Below are 20,031 nucleotides of genomic sequence, written 5' to 3'. Positions count from 1 at the left end.
CCACCATGGGTGTACATGTGTTCCCCTTCCAGAACCCCCCTCCCATCTCCTCCCCATCCCATCCCCCCGGGTCATCCCGGTGCACCAGCCCTGAGTGCTCTATATCATGCATCGAACCTGGACTGGCGATTCGTTTCACATATGATAATTTACATGCTTCAATGCCATTCTCCCATATCACCCCGCCCTTGCCCTCTCCCATAGAGTCCATATACTGTTCTATTTATCTGTGTCTCTTTTGATGTCTTGCATACAGGGTTATCTTTACCGATTAACTAAATACCATATATATGTGTTAGTATACTGTATTGATGTTTTTCTTTCTGGCTTACTTCACTCTGTATAATGGGCTCCAGTTTCATCCACCTCAATAGAACTGATTCAAATGTATTCTTTTTAATGGCTGAGTAATATTCCATTGTGTATATGTACCACAGCTTCCTTATCCATTCGTCTGATGATGGACATCTAGGTTGCTTCCATGTTCTGGCTATTATAAACAATGCTGCGATGAACATTGGGGTACACGTGCCTCTTTCAATTCTGGTTTCCTCAGTGTGTATGCCCAGCAGTGGGATTGCTGGGTCATATGGGAGTTCTATTCCCAGTTTTTTGAGGAATCTCCACACTGTTCTCCATAGTGGCTGTACTAGTTTGCATTCCCACCAATAGTGTAAGAGGGTTCCCTTTTCTCCACACCCTCTCCAGCATTTATTGCTTGTAGACTTTTGGATAGCAGCCATTCTGACTGGCTCATGACTATCTTATACATAAGTTCTATTGTTGCTGAAATATATGCATTGGGGTCCGGCTGCTCACCACTCAAAAGCCAGTAAACAGGCCAGGTTGGTGTAAAGGGAAGTTTGCTTTATTTCAGATGCCGGTAACTGGGTGGCAGGGGAGGGTGGCAGACTTCTGTCCAAAGGCTGACTCCTCCCCACAAAAAAAGAAAAAACACAAGCAGGGAGTGAGAACTTTTATGGACAGAGTTGGGGGGGGGGCGGTTACATGCAGAAAGAGCACAGCCATCTCTAACAGTCAACTTCAATTGGTCATCAGTGGTCTGACCAGCATCATCCTGGTTGTTTTAGGGACAGTTAATCTCCACTTCCAGGGTGTACTTGTTCCCATTTCTTTGCAGTCAGTTCTCAGAATTGTGGCGGCTCATGTCCTGGGTACACTTCTGGTCATTGTGTAGTTAGCTTCTCCACCTGGGGTTTTAGTATCTATAAGACAGCTCACAGGATATGGCTCAGAATATTATCTATAGCCCTTAAGAAAGAACTAACGGTCCTTGACTATGTTTAATGGCTACATTATTATTATTTAGTCTCCTTAGTCTGTTTTCCTCTGTTTCAGCATTTCTCACTTCTCTGATTAAACTTATTCTTTGACTAAAGCTTTATGCAGGCAAAAGGCAGGCGGAGAACATGGTAGGGGGGCAAGAACCATAGGGTCATGCTCCATTTCAATATTATTACTCCTCATTTTAAAAATAAGGAAACTGGGCTGGAGAATTTGGGTAAGACGAGCTAAGGCTGGGCATTGAATTCTCATCTAACTTGTTGATTCATTTCAGGATATTTGGTGTAAGTCAAATGACACTGATTTGTTCAGAAAGAATGTGCCCATTCCCTCTCTCCTAACAGATGCCCACTCCAGCATTCTTGCCTGGGAAATCCCATGGATAGAGGAGCCAGGCGGGCTCCAGTCCATGGGCTCATGAGTCGGACATGACTGAGCATCCGAAAAACAGCAATAACAGAGGGTCACACAGTGTTTACAGCCACTTTGAAGCCAACCTCTTTTCAGTCATGACACTGAGAATAATGCAGCTCTTCCCCAACTACTGTCTTCGCTTTATTTTGATAGGTGCAATTGCTTTTGATGTTCTTCTAAAATACACATGCATTTTGGAATACCTCCTGGGTATGTTGGAGAGAAGAAATATTCTTTTCTGAGTTTGAGCCCCATTCGCTGAGCATGTTATAATAATTCATTCTTGAGTAACATTTTTATTCTCCAAGTAATTACTACTGTAGCTACCTCGCCTCCTTTTGAAATGGATTAAAGTGGCTTATCGATTAGTCCACAACTCATGATGAATGTTCTTACTTAAAAATAAGACAGAGAGTTCAGCAAGAAAGCACATACCTAGAGGCTTTTAAGAACCATGTGTGGACAGTTTCCCTCTAAGATTCTTAGAAACTTAAAGTAAACTGGAAAATCCACGGTCACTTGATTTTCATATTTGAACAACAGAACAAAAGTACATGGAAAAGTTTGTAAAAATGGTTATTTTCCTTCCTTGGCTTAAATGTCCCTTCTGTAAAATACAGACAGTAGGCTGCTAAGTCGCTTCAGTCGTGTCCGACTCTGTGTGACCCCATAGACGGCAGCTCACCAGGCTCCGCCGTCCCTAGGATTCTCCAGGCAAGAATACTAGAGTGGGTTGCCATTTCCTTCTCCAGTGCATGAAAGGGAAAAGTGAAAGTGAAGTCGCTCAGTCGTGTCCGACTCCTAGCGACCCCATGGGTCTGCAGCCTACCAGGCTCCTCCACCCATGGGATTTTCCAGGCAAGAGTACTGGAGTGGGGTGCCATTGCCTTCTCCGGACAGTAGGCTAGGTGATCTCTTAGATTCCTTCTTGCTCTATTACTTTACAATCTTCAACTACAATATGGTAAAAGTAAAATGAAAAGGCATTTCTTAACGTAATCATCTGTAAATGCACAGAACAAGGAAGAATGAAGTTCTTTCTCTGACAGAATAATGTAAGTCAATCCACACCCTTCATTTGTATTATTATTATAATTATTGTTGTTACCCTTTGCTGTGCTGGGTCTTTGTTGTGGTACCTGGGCTTCTCTAGTTGTGGCACACAGCTTTAGTTTTCCCGCAGCATGTGGGGTCTAGTTCCCTGACCAGGGATTGAACCTGCATCCTTTACATTGGAAGGTGAATTCTTAACTACTGGACCACCAGGGAAGTCCCTTCCATGTGCTTTGAGTTTTGAATGTCTCTCAATTAATACAGGATTGAATAATCACAGATGGTGGTTTTAATAAATTCAACTAAGGCTCTCATTAAAAAGAATGATTATTTAAAAATAACCAGTAGTTTGACAATTTTTTTACTAAAGGTTGGTTGCATGGACTGTATATACAGAGATAGCTGGATTCGGTTATTATGGAAGGCAAAGTTGCGGCTTTCTATTTAGTTTTTTCTGTCTTTTTATGAGTCTGGACTTCTGTTTATTTATTTATTTTTCAATTGAAGGATAATTGCTTTACAGAATTTTGTGGTTTTCTGTCCTACATCAGCAAGAATCAGCCACAGGTACACCCATGTCTCCTCCCTCCCAGACCTCCCTCCCACCTCCCTCGCCAGCCCACCCTTCAGCCTGTCGCAGAGACCCTGTTTGAGTTCCCTTAGTCACACAGCAGATTCCCATTGGCTATCTGTTTTACATATGGCATCGTGAGTTTCTATGTTTCTCTCTCCGTACATCTCCCCTCCTCTCTTCCACCGTGTCCATAGCTCTGTTCTCTTTCTCCATTGCTGCCCTGAAAATAAATTCATCAGTGCCATCTCTTCAGATTCAATGTATGTGTGTCAGCACATATTTATCTTTCTCTTTCTGACTTACTTCACTCTGGAGAATAGGCTCTAGTTTTGTCCACCTCATTAGGACAGATCCAAATGCATTCTTTTTTATGGCTGAGTAGTATTCCATTTTATATATGTGCCACAGCTTCTTTATCCCTTCATCTGTCGACAGACATCTATGTTGCTTCTATGTTTTAGCTACAGTAAATAGTGCTTCAGTGAACACTGAGGTACACGTGTCTTTTTCAGTTTTGATTTCCTCAGAGTATATGCCTAGGAATGGGATTGTTGGGTCATATGGTGGTTTTATTCCTAGCTTTTTAAGGAATCTCCATACCTTCTTCCATAGTGGCTGTATCAGTTTACATTCCCATCAGCAATGCAAGAGTGTTCTCTTTTCTCCACACCCTCTCGAGCATTTATTGTTTGTAGACTTTTTGATGATGGCCATTCTAACTGGGAGAGGTGGTATCTTATTGTAGTTTTGATTTGCATTTCTCTAATAATGAGCGATGTTGAGCATCTTTTCATGTGCTTGTTGGCCATCTGGATGTCTTCTTTGGAGAAATGTCTCTTCAGGTCCCTTTCCCACTTTTTGATTGGGTTGTTTGCTTTTATGGTATTGAGTTATATGAGCTGCTTGTATATTTTGGAAATTAATTCTTTATCAGTTGTTTCCTTTGCTATTATTTTCCCCCATTCTGAGGCTTGTCTTTTCACCTTATTTGTGGTTTCCTTTGCTGTGCAAAAGCTTTTAATTTTAATCAGGTCCCACTTGTTTACTTTTGTTTTTATTTCATTACTCTAGGAGGTGAGTCATAGAGGATCATGCTTTGATTTATGTCATCAAGTGTTCTGCCTGTATTCTCCTGTAAGAGGTTAATAGTTTCTGGTCTTACATTTAGGTCTTTAATTCATTTTGAGTTTATCTTTGTGTGTGGCATTAGGTAGTGATCTAATTTCATTCTTTTGCATGTAGTTGTCCAGTTTTCCCAGCACCACTTATTGAAGAGGCTGTCTTTGTCCCATTAAACAATCTTGCCTCCTTTGTCAAAAGTAAGCTACCCACCGGTGCGTGGGTTTATCTCTGGGTTCTCTATCTTGTTCCTTGGTCTATGTTTCTGTTTTTGTGCCAGTACCACACTGTTTTGATGACTGTAGCTTTGTAGTCTAATCTGAAGTCAGGAAGGTTGATTCCTCCAGCTCCATTCTTCTTTCTCAAGATTGCTTTGGCTATACAGGGTCTTTTGTGTCTCCTATTCTATTTAGTTTTTTCTGTCTTTTTATGAGTCTGGACTTTTCTTTATTTTTTAAGAGTAATAAAAGAAAATGTGTCAGTGAAGAATACATTTTCCTTCCCTTGCTCCCCTGATCTTTAGCTCAAGAACTTCTGCCTTCAGCAACCTCTCAGCAATCGCTTACTTACCATCTGCTCTGAGTCGGGTCCTGAACCAGGAGAGGGGGTGATTCTCATGTCTGTATCTGAGACACCAGCTCTGACCTGAACCAGCTTTGGTTCCCAGACAAATCTTACAGCAACTTGCCAGGTAACTTCATTTGGCTGTGCTGCTTTCATCTCTCCCCACCCCCTGCCTGTGCCAGTCGAGCTCTTTCTAATTCTTCCTCTGAAATGTGCCCCCAAATCCTAGTTTGCTATCATGGCCAATCCATTAATTCATTCAACACGTACTGATTTAGCTCCTTCTGCAGGACAGGCACCTGGTCTGGTGCTGAGGACTGGGAGGAGAGCAGGAGTGGCAGAGTTCCTGCTGGTGTGTAGTCTTCAGACAAGGACTAAGCAAGTCATTGTATAAAATACATAAAGAATTTACACTGTGGTCTGTACTCAGGGGAGGCCCCTTTTTGTGCCTTTTGTGATGATTACCCTCATTCTCTGAACTGTGAACACATCCTTACACTGCCATTTGTGTATTTGTTCACTCATTCACTCATTAACATTTGTTTCATAAGTGTTTGTTAAATGCCCACTGAATAAAGGCCCAAGCACTGTGAAGATGCAGAGGTGAATAAAACACACCCTCTGCTCTCCCTTGGGCTTCCCTGGTGGCTCAGATGGTGAAGAATCTGCCTGTAATGCAGGAGACCCGGATTCAATCCCTGGGTCGGGAAGATTCCCTGGAGAAGGGAATGGCAATTCACTCCGGTATTCTTGCCTGGAGAATCCCATGGACAGAGGAGCCTGGCAGACTACAGTCCATGGGGTCACGACTGAATGACTAACACTTTCACTTTCTGCTCTCCCTGGATGTTGCAGGCTAAAGTGAAGAGGCAGATCAATAAGCAAATACAGTCAACAAAGTGTGTCGTTATTTTGATAGATAACGACAGGGGTAGGTAGGACTTGGTAGGGGTGGGCAGGAGGAAGGTGCTTTCTAGAGTATGAGCTTAAGGACATAAATGATATTTTATTCTTCTCAATATCCCCAGCATGGGGCCTGGAAATATGCACTCAGAGGAATATTATGCACAGATGTATGAGCGCCATCACACGGACATCACATTGCCACCAATGTCGGTGCTTAGATGCAGGACAGTCCTACTGGTTTGCTTTGTTTATCCACAATTGTATCATCCCAGATATGGTGGGTTTCTCTCAATATCCATCTACAAGGATTTCATGATTCACAATTCCATACCAGGAATTATTGAACTCTCTTTTAGTCTCTGGAGGTTCATTTGCACACAAGTTCCTTCATGAGATGGGTTTATAGCCACACCTCTGAAGCGATTCCTAAACATCCTCCCCACCCCAGATACTATACCAGCCAGTGTCCAGCCTAGAGAACCCTAGTTTTCTGACAGTGGTTCTGATGTTTGCCCCAGAACTCCACAAAGGGCATGCCGCCTCTGGAGAAGGCTTTACAGTTTTCATCCAGGATGAAAGATGGCTTCTTTGGTACAAAAGAGAAAATATTATGTGGTGTCTCAAAACAGCAACAAAAACCAAAAACACCCCACAAAAACCAACCTCGTTCCTCCCCCAACCCTAATGAAATGTTAACTGTTTCATGGCTATGTCATGGATCCTGGCACATGTATTATCTGATTTATTACTCCCAGCAACCTACGGAGATAGATAGTCCCATTTCTCAGATGAAGAAACTGAGCCTCAAAGAAATCAAGCGCCTTCCTCAAATCACAGGACTCACAAATGACACAGAGGGTGATGGGTACCCCAGGCCCTGACATAGACTAACAGACGACGCTTTCCTGTCCATGTCTGATGTTCTGCAGAAAATGAAAAGCCTGGTTAAAACCTCCTTTCAACCTTGTAAAATCTAATACCGTTTATCACTCACAAGTTCATGATTGCTTTTAATTTTGCTCCTTGTTGCTAAGTGCAACTGGAAGAGGTTTCATCTTCCCCGGGCTTTGCTGTATTGAAAGAATAACAGATGAGCTGTCATTTCTAAGACCTTTTCACAGGTGGAAGATGAATTTGTCCTCTGAATGTCTCTTCATCCAGGTAAGAATCCTTTCTTGATATTTTGCTCTATTTATTCTTTTTTTAGCTGTGTCTTTAGTTTTGAAGAAAGTTAATTATTCCTTGTTGAGACAAAGGATCTCTCTCTTAAATCCTATGCTGGCAACATGGTTTCAAACCGAAACCATGTTGGTTGTGAATTATCCTCAGTGTGTTCCAATTTGGTGGAAATTACTTCTACTGTTCCCTGGAAAATTATGACTGGTGACATTTATGTTTTGATTTAAAACTTGATTTTTATAAAAACCTGAAAATTCAGTTGATTTAGAGTGTGTAACCATATGAGCATTGAAGACCGTGCTTTTTTTAACTTTAAAAATTCTTTGTTTTAATTGCACAGGTTACTATATTCACAATTTTTATTCAAATGGTGGCACTGAAGTGTGTTTATACCTCTTTGAAAATTGTAAGGCAGTGCTTTGTGTGATCCATCTTACTATGTCCTATAACCACTCAGTTTTTTTTCCAGAATGCACTATATTTCCATGGTATATTTTATCTTCTAGGACAGTCATCTAATATGAAATTGATAGTCTTTTTTAAAAAAATCTATTTTTTAAAAATTCAGACATCCATTTGATTTATTATTTTCACTCTATACTGAGTAAATTTGATGGTTAGGGGAACCAAATACTTTGCCAGATCTAAACACTTCCATAGACAAGGATATTTTTTAACGGAGTTTGTGAACAAGAAAATTTGCCTGATGGCCTGAAGTTCGTAACGGTGACTGGAAATCTTGATATTCTAAATACAGCAAATTGAGCAAAGCTCTATAAAAGATGACGGTTACCCAGCCTGTCACATTTGGCAACTGAGAACTCAGGTGCCTGTTAAATGTGCCTCTTGGGGGGCAAAAAGACACTCGTGTCGAACTGAACCCGAGGAAACAGTGCAGGATTCGTTCTTTTTGTGTGTGTCTCTTTTTTAAACTCTGAGATAACAGGATCTGAGAGCAAGTCAGCATCCTAATGATACCCGTTATGAGACAGTGTCGCTGGAAGGAGGAGAGAGACACCAAACTGGAACTAATGACGGAGGAGAAGTTCCAGTCCAAGCGGTCCAGGAAAGGAGGGCGCAAACCTCAGCATCAGCCCTGCCGCCGCGAGCAGGCGCAGACGGTGCCTGAGCTCCGGGAGCCTCCGGAATAAATCCTTGGTGATAATAACACAGCCTGCAACAGGGCCACTTTTATATTTATAGTTTATTCTCCATTATTGCCAGAGGCCTCAAATCCCACATAGTCAAAAACCTCCATTCACTGTTGCCTGCTGGGCATTTAACAAGGGCTCTTGTAACAGGACCCAGAACAAGTCTGTGCGTGAATAGGAAGTGCAGGGGCCAGGCAGGCACCACAGGCTGCCAGGGGCCCAAGAGGAGGCATCGAGAGAGACTGCAGAGAAAGCACACAGTGACCCCGAGCGCCTCAAGGCATGGCTTCAAAAGGTGTCAACACCAATTAAATTGTAAAAGCTCTGTCAGCCTCTGAAAAGTCCTCCAGACGGGGACAAGACAGCACATAATCAAAGGGCTGGGACGCGATTCTGTAGGGTCCACCCTGTACCCGGGACACGCGTGCACGCCTGGCAATTCGTGATCCACCCGCGAGCCTTCACGTTTCGGCTGTGCCCCATGGTGTAAACACCCTTCAGCCGGGAGCTCTCCAGGGCTACTGCTGGGGAGCCTGGAAAACCTTTATTAGCAGGTAGAGACTGGTGGCTCCTACAGGTAAATTGCCCCGAATGCAGCTCTAACTAAAACGTGTACCACTGCTGATGCCGCAGATGATGAGCTGGAGGATAATTGCCCGGTGTCTCAGTTTGAGCTGAAGAGTGGCTCATGGGCTTCTGTAACAAGCAACACTGCAAAGAGCGGTCTTTGTCAGCCAAAGGCCGCTGGAATCTACCCTTTCTGGCAACAGGACATTCTGATGGTAATGAATTTGCAGGGGGCTTGTTTGAAATATTTCCACCCATAAGGAGATGACTTTGTGTTTCCTATTTGGCCTTGGAGAGTGTTAATGTATGTCTTTAAAGAATTTATTAGATCTGGGCAAAGGTACCCTAATCTCAATTCATGAACCGATGTCTCTCTCTCTTTCTGTGTCTCTCTGTTTTTCTCTCTTTTTTGCCTACGGGTAACTGTGATAGGTATGACCAATTTATTGGATGGTTTTCAAAGTGACAGCAGAGTTGGGGAGGAGAAGAAATGCGTTTCGTAGCCAGGGGAAAAGATTGGGAGAACTGTCAAAGTATTTCTCACATATTTTATTGCTAAGTCATTTTCTTGGTCTACAGAACTTTTTCACTCACCAGATCAAGTGAAATGCCTGGGGTTTGAGGTAGATGAATTCATGCTGAAAAGTAGGCTATAATGACATTGAAGTTCCAAGCATGGTCATTCTTTTTAAAAAAAGAATAATTCAAAAAGATTACTCTTATCTACTGTTTTTATTTTTGAGAAAGAACCTTACTTAATATGAAGATTTAGAATGTAATTGTTTTTCTTTTTGACTCAAAATATTGATATTTAACTGCTCTTAAAAACTGAAATTTGAATAAAGTTGAAATTACTCTTTTATTTAGAAGGAAAGATTAACCAGACATAAAATAACACAGCAGATTATTGAGAACTGGCTTGCAGCTATCATTTGTTAGATTATCTATTAGATAACTTCTTCTAAAACAGAACAGTAGAAAATGAGTTCAATAATCACAAGGAGATAGAAACATTGATGAACATACTTATTATTCAGATTTTGTGGCTCAGACAGTAAAGCGTCTGCTTGCAATGCGGGAAACCCGGGTCGGGAAGATGCCCTGAAGAAGGAAATGGCAACCCACTCCAGTACTCTTGCCTGGAAAATTCCATGGGCTGAAGAGCCTGGTGGGCTACAGTCCATGGGGTCGCAAAGAGTCGGACACGACTGAGCCACTTCACTTTCAGTATTGATCCTGCATTAGTCAACATGGTCTAAGTCATGCTATAGTAACAAAGAAAGAAATCTAAGTGGCCTAAGACAGAATCAGTTTCTCATGTACAACGGCTGAGAAGACAACAGAACAGTGTTCTTCCACTTGATTCCTGTATGGCACCTCTTTACCAACATGAGCTTCCAAAATGATCATGAGGTGCCTGCCCTGAAATGCACCTACCCAGAAGTGACATCATTTCTGTTCACGTCAAATTAGCCAAAGCAGGTCACGGGACTGCCCCGACCTCCCAGGAGGCCGAGCACCATAGTCTGAGAGTCTGAAAGGAGAAGGAATTGGTATCAGTTAACAGTCATCGATCTGGCCGTAGACCACTCTTCTCGTAACCAAATATCCTTTCCTCTCGTCCTCAATCCACAGTCAAGGAAAACAACCCCCAAACTCTCATCCAGCACAAAGTCCAGGATCTAAGATAAGAATGAGGCTCCTCTTGGTACAGATGTAACCAAAAGTGGGGTCTGGCTGTTCACTGCTCAAAAGCCAATAGAGGCCAGGTTGGTGGAAAGGAAAGTTTGCTTTATTTTGGATGCCAGCAGTGGAAGGGGAGGGTGGACATCTGTCCAAAGGCCAACTACCCCAGTCCCCCCGGCAATCAAGGGGCCAGAGGTTTTATAGGCTGAGGGAGGGGCTACCTGCAGAAACAGCACAGTCAGCTCTGACCGTCATCCTGAAACTGGCCATCGGTGGTCGGACCAGTGTCATCTTGATTGTTTCAAGTACAGTCAGTCTTCAGTTCTGTGGTTGGTTTGTTCCCATTTCTCTGAGGCCAGTTCTTGGAATTGTGGCAGCTCATGTCCTGGATACAGTCTGCTCATCGTGTACTTAACGTCTCCACCTTGCGGGGGTCTCAGTATCTGTAAGGCAGCTCACAGGATACGGCTCAGAATATTATCTATGGCCCTTGAGGAGCTGACTATGCTTAATGACTAAGCTACTATGATTTGGTCTCCTTTGACTGTTTTCCTTTCTTACTGTATTTTCTCACTTCTCTGATTAAACTTATTCATTGGTTAAAGTTTTTCCCTCAACAAAAGGCAAGCTGGGACATGGCCAAATGGGTTAAGGACCATAGGGTTCTACTCCATTTCACAGAGAAAGATGAACTTAAAAGAAAGGTTATTTTCTCACCACCCACCATGATCTGTAGACTATAAAGAAATGAAGCCAGTTCCGAAACGTGCAGTCGCTCTGAGGACTACCCAGAATGTTCTGGATGAAACCCCACTTCTCTTCCTCGGGAAGAGATGTCCCATCTGCTGTTGTTCTTGGTGACTCCTGGCTCCCCACTCTGGAAGGTGAATTATTTCTCTCTTTTCCTTTGTCACATCTGGAATGCGTGCTGGGGAAATCTTCTCCCTGAGGCATAAGCAAATTTCTTAGTCCGTTCCTTGCCTGAGAAGGGTTATGTTCCAAGGGTGATTTTAGGTCACAAAAGCCAGTCTCTTTGAGTCCAGGCTCAAGCTTCTTTTGGGATGAAATCCTCTCAAAAGTTTCATAAATTTCTTATCTACGTGGTTCTGTACAGCTCCGTGGGCCAATTCCACACCCACAAGGTTTTCTTAGATTTGGTTCCTGGAATATTTACTTTCTTATTTTCTCCTCTCTCTTCCTCCCTTTTCCTCCTTCTCTTCATCCCCTTCTCTAATAATTTTAAATATCCAAGAATGGACATCCTTAAAAAGAAACGAACTCAAAAAGATTACTCGTTTATACCGTTTGTTTTTTTTTTTAAAAAAAGACCCTCCCTTCAATATTTGCAGTTGCTTTTCCCTTAAATCTATTGAGATGTGTGTGAGTCACACACTGTCTCTTTGCTATTTTTGTCCAGTTGAAAGGATGAGTGAGGTGCCTCACTTTTAATTATATCTTTATCCTGAGATACCTTAATCCATTGCCAGATTTCACTGTGGTGTGGTAGCAATACCTTTGATTCAATCCCTGCTTTAATGCTTAGATTTCACTTTCCTGTCTTGCACAAAGTTGTCTCTCAGAACTGAAAAGTCATGTCTGACTTTGTGTGACCCCATGGACTGTAGCCTGCCAGGTTTCTCTGCCTATGGAATTCTCCAGGCAAGAGTACTGGAGTAGGTGGCCATTTCCTCCTCCAGGGGATCCTCTCCCCCCAGGGATAGAACTTGCATCTCCTGCATTGGCAGGCGGATTCTTTCACCACTGAGCCTTCTGGTCTCCAAATGTCTGTATTCTGTTGTTTTGGTTTATTCCTGATTGCAAACCATTCTGTCCTTCCTGAGTTCACCACTTTTTCTTTTCTATGCTGCCTTTCCGAATGTGGCTGACATCAACCTACAGACGCTCTGATTTTCTAGTTAGTCTTTCTTCTAGAGTGACAAGTTTATTTCTAGCTCATAAATTATTGTAGGTGGTAATATTGCCAAATGATTTGCCACCGCCTTGATTGACTGCCACCTTCCTGCCTCCATGGGAGGTAGCCATGCATAGCCACCACCCCCCGTAAGATCAACACCAAGCCTTGCCACATATTTTGGAGTTTTTGTCATGACAACCTATAATCCTAGTGTCAATATGAATAGCTGTTGTAGTCAGTGTGGATTAGGTCAGGCTGGACTAAAAAACAACCCCGATTTTCAGTAGCTTGCAGCACAAAGATTTATTTCTGTCTCACGCAAAGTCCACCAGAAGCCCAAAGAACTCTCCGGACAGCTGAGCTGTCTCTACATGATGGCTCAGCATTGCCCTTCCTCAGAAATGTGGTTTTCCAGTAGCCATGCCTGGGGAAAAGTGGGGTACAGAGTTGAGCACCAGTAATCAGGATGCTTCTTCGTGGAAGTGGTATGTATAATTTCTACCACTCTCACCTTCTCAGAGACCAGGAGAACTGGGTGCCAGGGACCAGAGGGTGCCTCGACCAAACCTTCTGTGTCTGTGATGATGAATGAGACCTTGAGTTTAAGTAGTGGTTCTGAGATCCTAGGACTGTGTGCACTTTATTTGTACAATTTCAGAATCACTGGTATAACCTGAACTGGCAAACTTTGTATACTTATTGTCAATAACTTTTAAAAAATATTTGAGAGGTTTTAATACAACTTTTGTCAAACGCTTATAACTTCTGCTTATTCAGATTCCAACTTACTTTCCAAATGGCCACTGTAAAATGCTGCTTACTCATAGTTTTCCAGTTGTAATAGTCAGGTATGGTGTAGGAGCACCACAGGTCCTGTCTTCATTGACAGATATTCAAGGATCAGCATCTGCAGTGGCTTGAATGATGGTTCTCCCCACAGAGAAGTCCCTGTCCTGAAAACTGTGAATGTGACCTCATTTGGAGCAACTCTCTTTGCAGAGGTAATTAAGTTCAAGCTCCTGAACTGAGGAGGCCACGGTGGGTCCAGATCCCATAGCAAGTGTCCTTATAAAAGAGAAGGGAGCAGACACATGGACCAGGGGCTGCGTGCAGACAAGCCAGATGGGAATGAGGCAGCCAGAAGGAAGGCAGGTGCCCCCGAGAGAGGGTAGGGGTGAGAGGGCTGTCCTCGGTGACTTCAGAGGGTACGGCTCTGCCAGGACCTTGATTTTGGACTCTGGATTCCAGAGGAGGGAGAGAATGAACTGTTGCAGTTTTAAGCCACCAAGTTTGAGGTCATGTGTTACCACCACCCCAAGAAATGAATACAATGTCCATCTAAGTTCTAGGCTTTTAACAACGATGGATACAATGAGTATATATTTTCAAATATTATATTTACTGAGCTAAAAGAGCAATGGAGAGTGAATTAGACACGATCATGACAAAGTCCCATGATTTAGTACAAACAGTCCTATGTTTGAATTCTGATAACTTGAATTTCAGGTTTAACATTTTGAAGAGGTTATGTCTTTTACGAATTAAAAAAAATCATTTCCTCACCCATAAAAAACAAAATTATAATAAACTCTGCCGTGCCAACCTGGGAGGCTGCTTTATGAATTACAGGAGGATATTGATGTGGAGAATCGATAATAATCCAACAAAAGAGAATTTAGTTATGATGACTGTGAACATCAAGCCAATGATAAGTACAAACCCTAGATCAGGTATTATAATTTCTAAACACTGTCCATTGAAACTGGACTTCATGTACTGAGTTTCTTAGATTTGCAGCAAAAAGAACAAAATGGCTGAAAGATGAGACAAACAAAAAGCTTGTCCCCTTGTGAAAAAAGCCCTTTAACTTCAAACCTTTAATTTCTATTCATTATTGTAAACTGCATCTGAAGAATGAAAAGGAATTAGAAAAAGCCCACATTTTGGTCAGGACTCAAGTAATGTTTAAATAAAGTTCTATGAAAAAAGTCTTAAAGGTTGACTGAAAATATCTTTTGACATTTCAACTCATACAAGTTATTGCTAGATGATGACCATCATACTACAGTAACTATATTCTAGAAATAATACAACTTTATTTCTAGGACTTCCCATCTGTAACTAATTTTTGATACACGAATGAAGATGAACTCATAAATTCTCATCTTCATTCGCAGACATGGTTTCCATCTTATAGATGACCCAGGGGAAAGCTGCAAATCACAGAGCTAGTGGAGAATAAAACTTCATGACACAACTTTGAAGTAATGGCGACATTGTATGTGTGTGTACTGGAAGGTATTCCTTTTTGTTCCTGTAAATGGAAGCAAAAAAAAAGTTCAAAAGAGTGGAATGTGGATCTTGAAAGCAGAGATCCCCCCTTGTTCAGTTGCTTCTTGGTTTCCTGTGGCTGAAAGGCTCCAGTGGGTACTTGATGTTTGTCTTTGTCCCTGATGAGCTTGGATGGCTGGGTCATACATTGCCTTTTGAGCAAAGATTTTTGCTTGCCTCATCACCTGGGGGCTTGTGCCAACCCTGGAAATCTAATTTCACTCTTGGTTCTTTAGTCCTGTCACGAAATATCCCTCTATTCCTTTGGTAGAAATCTTATCTCTGTGGCTTTAGTACTAAAGCCCATGCATTAGCCGTGTCATCAGGCTCTTCTCCCAGAAAAGGGCTAAGGAGGATTTTCACGCTGCTGCTGCTGCAGTCCAGGCTTTCTGGGAGCTCCAGACGCCTTCAAGGAGACAGAGGAAACTGGATGACCGGTGATGCTTTAATATTACACCTGAAAAACCTTGGGAGGATTTAAAATCAATGCTATCAACTTGAGTCAGAAGAAACCAGACAGAAAGTATATTATGAATTCAGGGAATTTGAGGAAAATGAAGAAGAAATTGCCGTTATAAGATGCCAGGAGCTCGTGTCAGCTGCGACCAAGTTATAATGACCTGTTAGATGTTGATTCGGTTAGACTTCTTATTTTCAAGAACACATCTGTCTAATATCTCCTGCTCCTGGGTGAGCCTCATGCCTCACATCTCTGTGTTCAGAAGTTCAACAGTATGTTGTTGTTGTTGAGTCACTAAGTCGTGTCTGACTTTTTTGCAACCCCATGGACTGCAGCACACCAGACTTCCCTGTCCTTCACTGTCTCCCCGAGTTTGCTCAAACTCATGTCCATTGAATCAGTGATGCCATCTAACCAACTCATCCTCTGTCACCCCCTTCTTCTCCTGCCGTCAATCTTTCCCAGAATCAGAATGTTTTCCAGTGAGTCGGCTTTCTGCATCAGGTGACCAAAGTTGGTACCTACTGATCCATTATAACACAAGATATTAACCCCCCTCCCCAATCTAACCAATCCCCTCACTTGTCCTTCCTCCCCCCAAAATCTTCTGGAACTCCAACTCTAGGATTAGCAATCCCACCTATCCCATCAGCTTCTTCTTGGAATATTCCCTCCACTTACTATCCAAACTTGGCAGCCTTCTGAGCACCCTCTTCCCTGGAACATCTCTCAAGGAGAGGCTGAATTTCCTCTTCTACCTCTTTATTTCAAGGTCAGGCAGTGGGATGGGCCTGGCCTTGGTTCCCATTGTTGTTTCGTAGCTACCTCCTTTCTCTCTCAAAGTCCTAGCTGGAGGTCTTGATGCTAATTACCCAAGTAAGATGTCTGCCTCCAGCAAGAGTTCAAGTGCATGGACTCTCCCTGATGTTTCTGCCACCCCAAGAGACCCTCCAAGACTAGCAGATGAAAGTCGAGGATGATGAATTCTGCCTGTTGTTCTAGTTTCTTACAGGGAACATCCTGACCAGACTCACCTGTGAATGGCTGCAGGAAGGAAGAAATTAACACATCTCCTTAGAGACTGGTCAGAGCCTGGAACTATTTGCAACAGCTTATCACCTTTTTGGGGGGCGGGGGCAGGGGGAGCTTCCCTAGTGGCTCAGAAGGTAAAGAATCTGTCTGCAGTGCAGGAGACGTGGGTTCACTCCCTGGGTTGGGAAGATCCCCTGGAGGAGGGCATGGCAACTCACTCCAGTATTCTTGCCTGGAGAATCCCATGGACAGAGGAGCCTGGTGGGCTACAGTCCATGGGGTCGCAAGGAGTCTGACACGACTGAGCGACTTTACTTTCACTTTCATTACCTTTTTTACTTTACCTCCTCACCTCCCCCTCTCAGTTTTATACAAGAAGTTAGCATTCAAACCTGGGCAAGATGGATCTTTGGGATACTTGTCCACCATCTTCTCCGTCTGCTGGTTTTCTGAATAAAGTCGCTATTCCTTGCCCTTCCACTCAAGAAAAGAAACCCCAGTCTTCTGAAAGTCACACGGTTCCCCCTTACTGCCTGTCCTCCGTGTTTCCAGCTGCAAACCGTGGGTCACCGTTCCTTTCTCATAACAACCTCAGCCTCTCCCTCATTGCTTTATTCTGCAGTTCTGCTACTGTCATCCTTCTCAGAGATGTCAACCTCTACACAGGTCATCTATTTATCTACGTTTTCAATTCCTTAATTTCACCTTGAAAATTCTTTTTCTCATCTCCACTTCAGTTTCCAACTTCCAAGCCCAAATTTTGGACTCTGTCATCAGTAATTGTTCGTCCTCCAAAACTTCTAGTTTCAAGTATGCTGTCCTTTGATTGCCAGCTCCTGGTCCACTCACTCATAAGACAACTAAACAGGTGTGGATTTTTGGAACGGAGCCCCTGGGTACCAAGCCAGAGCCAAACCTAGAAATGATCTCTGATGCTTGAGCACAGGGAAGCCTCATTTCTACTTCTGACTGGCTCCCTCAAGTTCTCTGTGCAAGCAGATTTGAAATGGACCGTTTCCTGGGAGGAAGGACTTTCTCCTTTTCTGCTTTTTGTCTTTATTATTTTTCTTTCTGCCTCCCAGGTCTACCTTCCCACTGGATAGAAAGGCAACCAAAAATGCCTAAGGAAAAATATGACATTTTCTTTATAAGCCCTTTCCTGTTTTCTATACATGTTTTGAAAGACATGAACGTGAAAGTGATAGTCTCTCAGTCGTGTCCAACTCTTTACTAACCCATAGACTGTAGCCCACCAGGCTCCTCTGTCCATGGGATTTCCCAGGCAAGAAAACTAGAGTGGGTTGCCATTTCCTTCTCCAGGAGATCTTCCTGACCCAGGGATCGAACCTGCGTCTCCTGCATTGCAGGCAGATGTTTTACTCTTTTCAATTCAAAACCCTGATATTATAACAGAAATATAATAGCATATGTAAAGTCATCCTTTTGTTGTTATTGTTGTGGGTTCCATTTAAAAATAAACTGGTGCCATGTAACAATGCAATTTTTTGTTTGAAAGGAATGTTTCCTATACTGAGAACTGCCAGGAAATTAAATGACGAATGGAATCAAAAAGCACTGACTTTGGAATGCTAAAAAGGTAGCACTTAAAAATTCACTTTAAATTTTACAAAATGAAATTTCATACCAATATCTGTGAAAGAACAGGATAATAAGATTTGAAGTCCTCATAGGAAGAAAATCGCGAGTTACGACAGATTCACTACTTATCATTTTACTTCCTTGGGTTCACTTTCTGTTGCTTCCTCTTCCTCACCCTTTTTTTGATTTTACCTTATCTGTGTTTTTTTTTAAATAGGCATAGTGCACAGCCACATGAGGACCAAATTAACATCATGCAAATATAGAGAAAATGTTCTAACTTGTTCATTATAAAAAAGATGTGAGTGTGATATGCCGTCACTCAGATGGCCAGATACTTGTAACAAGGCTTTTGTGTTTTGCATTGACTGAGTTTATATTTTTAATAATTTTCTAGCTCAAAACTGACATAAACACATACATACATACATTTAAAATAATGTAGACCAGTTTGGCAAGCTATTAAGTAAAACCCAAATAACCCACAATTTTTTGTAAGTCCTCTAAAATTCTTATTGGCTAATATCTTCATAAATCTACCAAATTCTACTCACCTCTTTATGATTATCCATGCCTTTAGTTTTTTGACCTAATTATCACAGTTATTTTGTCTTTTCTCCTGTTTTGTTTGTTTGTTTGTTTTTTCCTGTGTTTTGAATATAAATACCAGCTTGCATTCAGAGGGCTATTTCAGTTGCAAGTGATAGCGAACCAGTTCAGGTATTTGTTAGCAGAAATAGTAATTTATCATGTTCTGTAATTGGAAAGTACAAGGATAGATTCACATGTGGTCTGATTCAGGAGCTCAGACAACATACCCATCTCTTTCTCTTTTCATCTTCCATCTCTCTCTAGTCTTGCTCTTGCTCCCTTATTAATCTTCTCTTTGGCATTATCCAGGTCTGGTTGCCTGGATATCGCCATTTGAAATGGTCAAAATTTATACTAGTCCCCATTCCAGGAATTCCATTATAACATCAATGGGGCAAAATAGAGTAGATTTTTTTCCAAGTTATATTTCTTTTAACTTTCAACTTAATGTATAACATAGATGGTCTTGCTGTGTTTATTCAGTGACTGTTGGTTTCACTGGACTACTTTTTAAATGTTGGTTCTTTTTCAGTACTCTGAGAAAATTATGTTGGAGCACCATAAAAAAAAAAATTAAATGGTGGAAATGTTTAAGCCAAATATTTATTATGTGAAGAAACCTAGTTATGAAAAAAATTAATATCCAATAGCACTCTATTCTGTGATTTAAATAATAAGTAATTTTGAGTTAAAAATAAATACCTGTCTCAAGAAAAGAAATGCTCTTTGGCTTCATTCATGGTTCCTTCTGTGTGTGGCAGCAAGAAGTTTCAAAGTTGTAGGCTTATGTCATCTTTTTTTATAAATTTATTTTTAATTGGAGGATGATTGCTGTATCATATTGTGTCGGTTTCTGCTGTACGTCACCATGAATCAGCCATAGGTGTACATGTGTCTCCTCCCTCGTAAACCTCCCCACCACCTCCCTCCCCCATCCCACCCCTCTAGGTTGTCACAGGGCACTGGTTTGAGCTCCGTGTGTAACACAGCAAATTCCCACTGGCCGTCTGTTTTACACAAGGTACTGTGGATGTTTCCATGCTACTCTCTCAATTTGCCCCTTCTTTTCCTTCCCCCATTGTGTCCATGAGGCTGTTCTCTATGTCTGCATCTCCACTGCTGCCCTGCCAATAAGCTCATCAGTACCATTTTTCTAGATACCATATATATGCATTAGTATATGATATTTGTTTTTCTCTTTGTGACTTACTTCACTCTGTATAATAGGCTTTCATTTCATCCACTTCATTGGAACTGACGCAAAAGCATTCCTCTTTATGGCTGAGTAATATTCCATTACATATATCTACCATGGCTTTTTTATCCCTTCATCTGTCGATGGAGACTTAGGTTGCTTCCATGTCCCAGCTACTGTAAATAGTGCTTCGATGAACATTGGGGCACATGTATCTTTCTCAGTGATGATTTTCTCAGAGTCTGTGCCCACTAGTGGGATTGTTGGGTCATCTTAAGGCTGGCAATATGGTTAGGAAGTTTTATTAAGTTTCCAAATAATTAACAGAAATCTTAGGATTGATTTTGATTCATGGGCTCTGAGTCACGTGCTTATCCATGAACCAACCAG

Source organism: Giraffa tippelskirchi, chromosome 5, assembly GCF_054371585.1.
Source record: "Giraffa tippelskirchi isolate mGirTip1 chromosome 5, T2T-mGirTip1v1.2.pri, whole genome shotgun sequence".
In the NCBI taxonomy this organism is placed as follows: domain Eukaryota; kingdom Metazoa; phylum Chordata; class Mammalia; order Artiodactyla; family Giraffidae; genus Giraffa; species Giraffa tippelskirchi.
The sequence above is the reverse complement of the archived record's forward strand: the minus strand, read 5'-3'. Positions refer to the sequence as shown.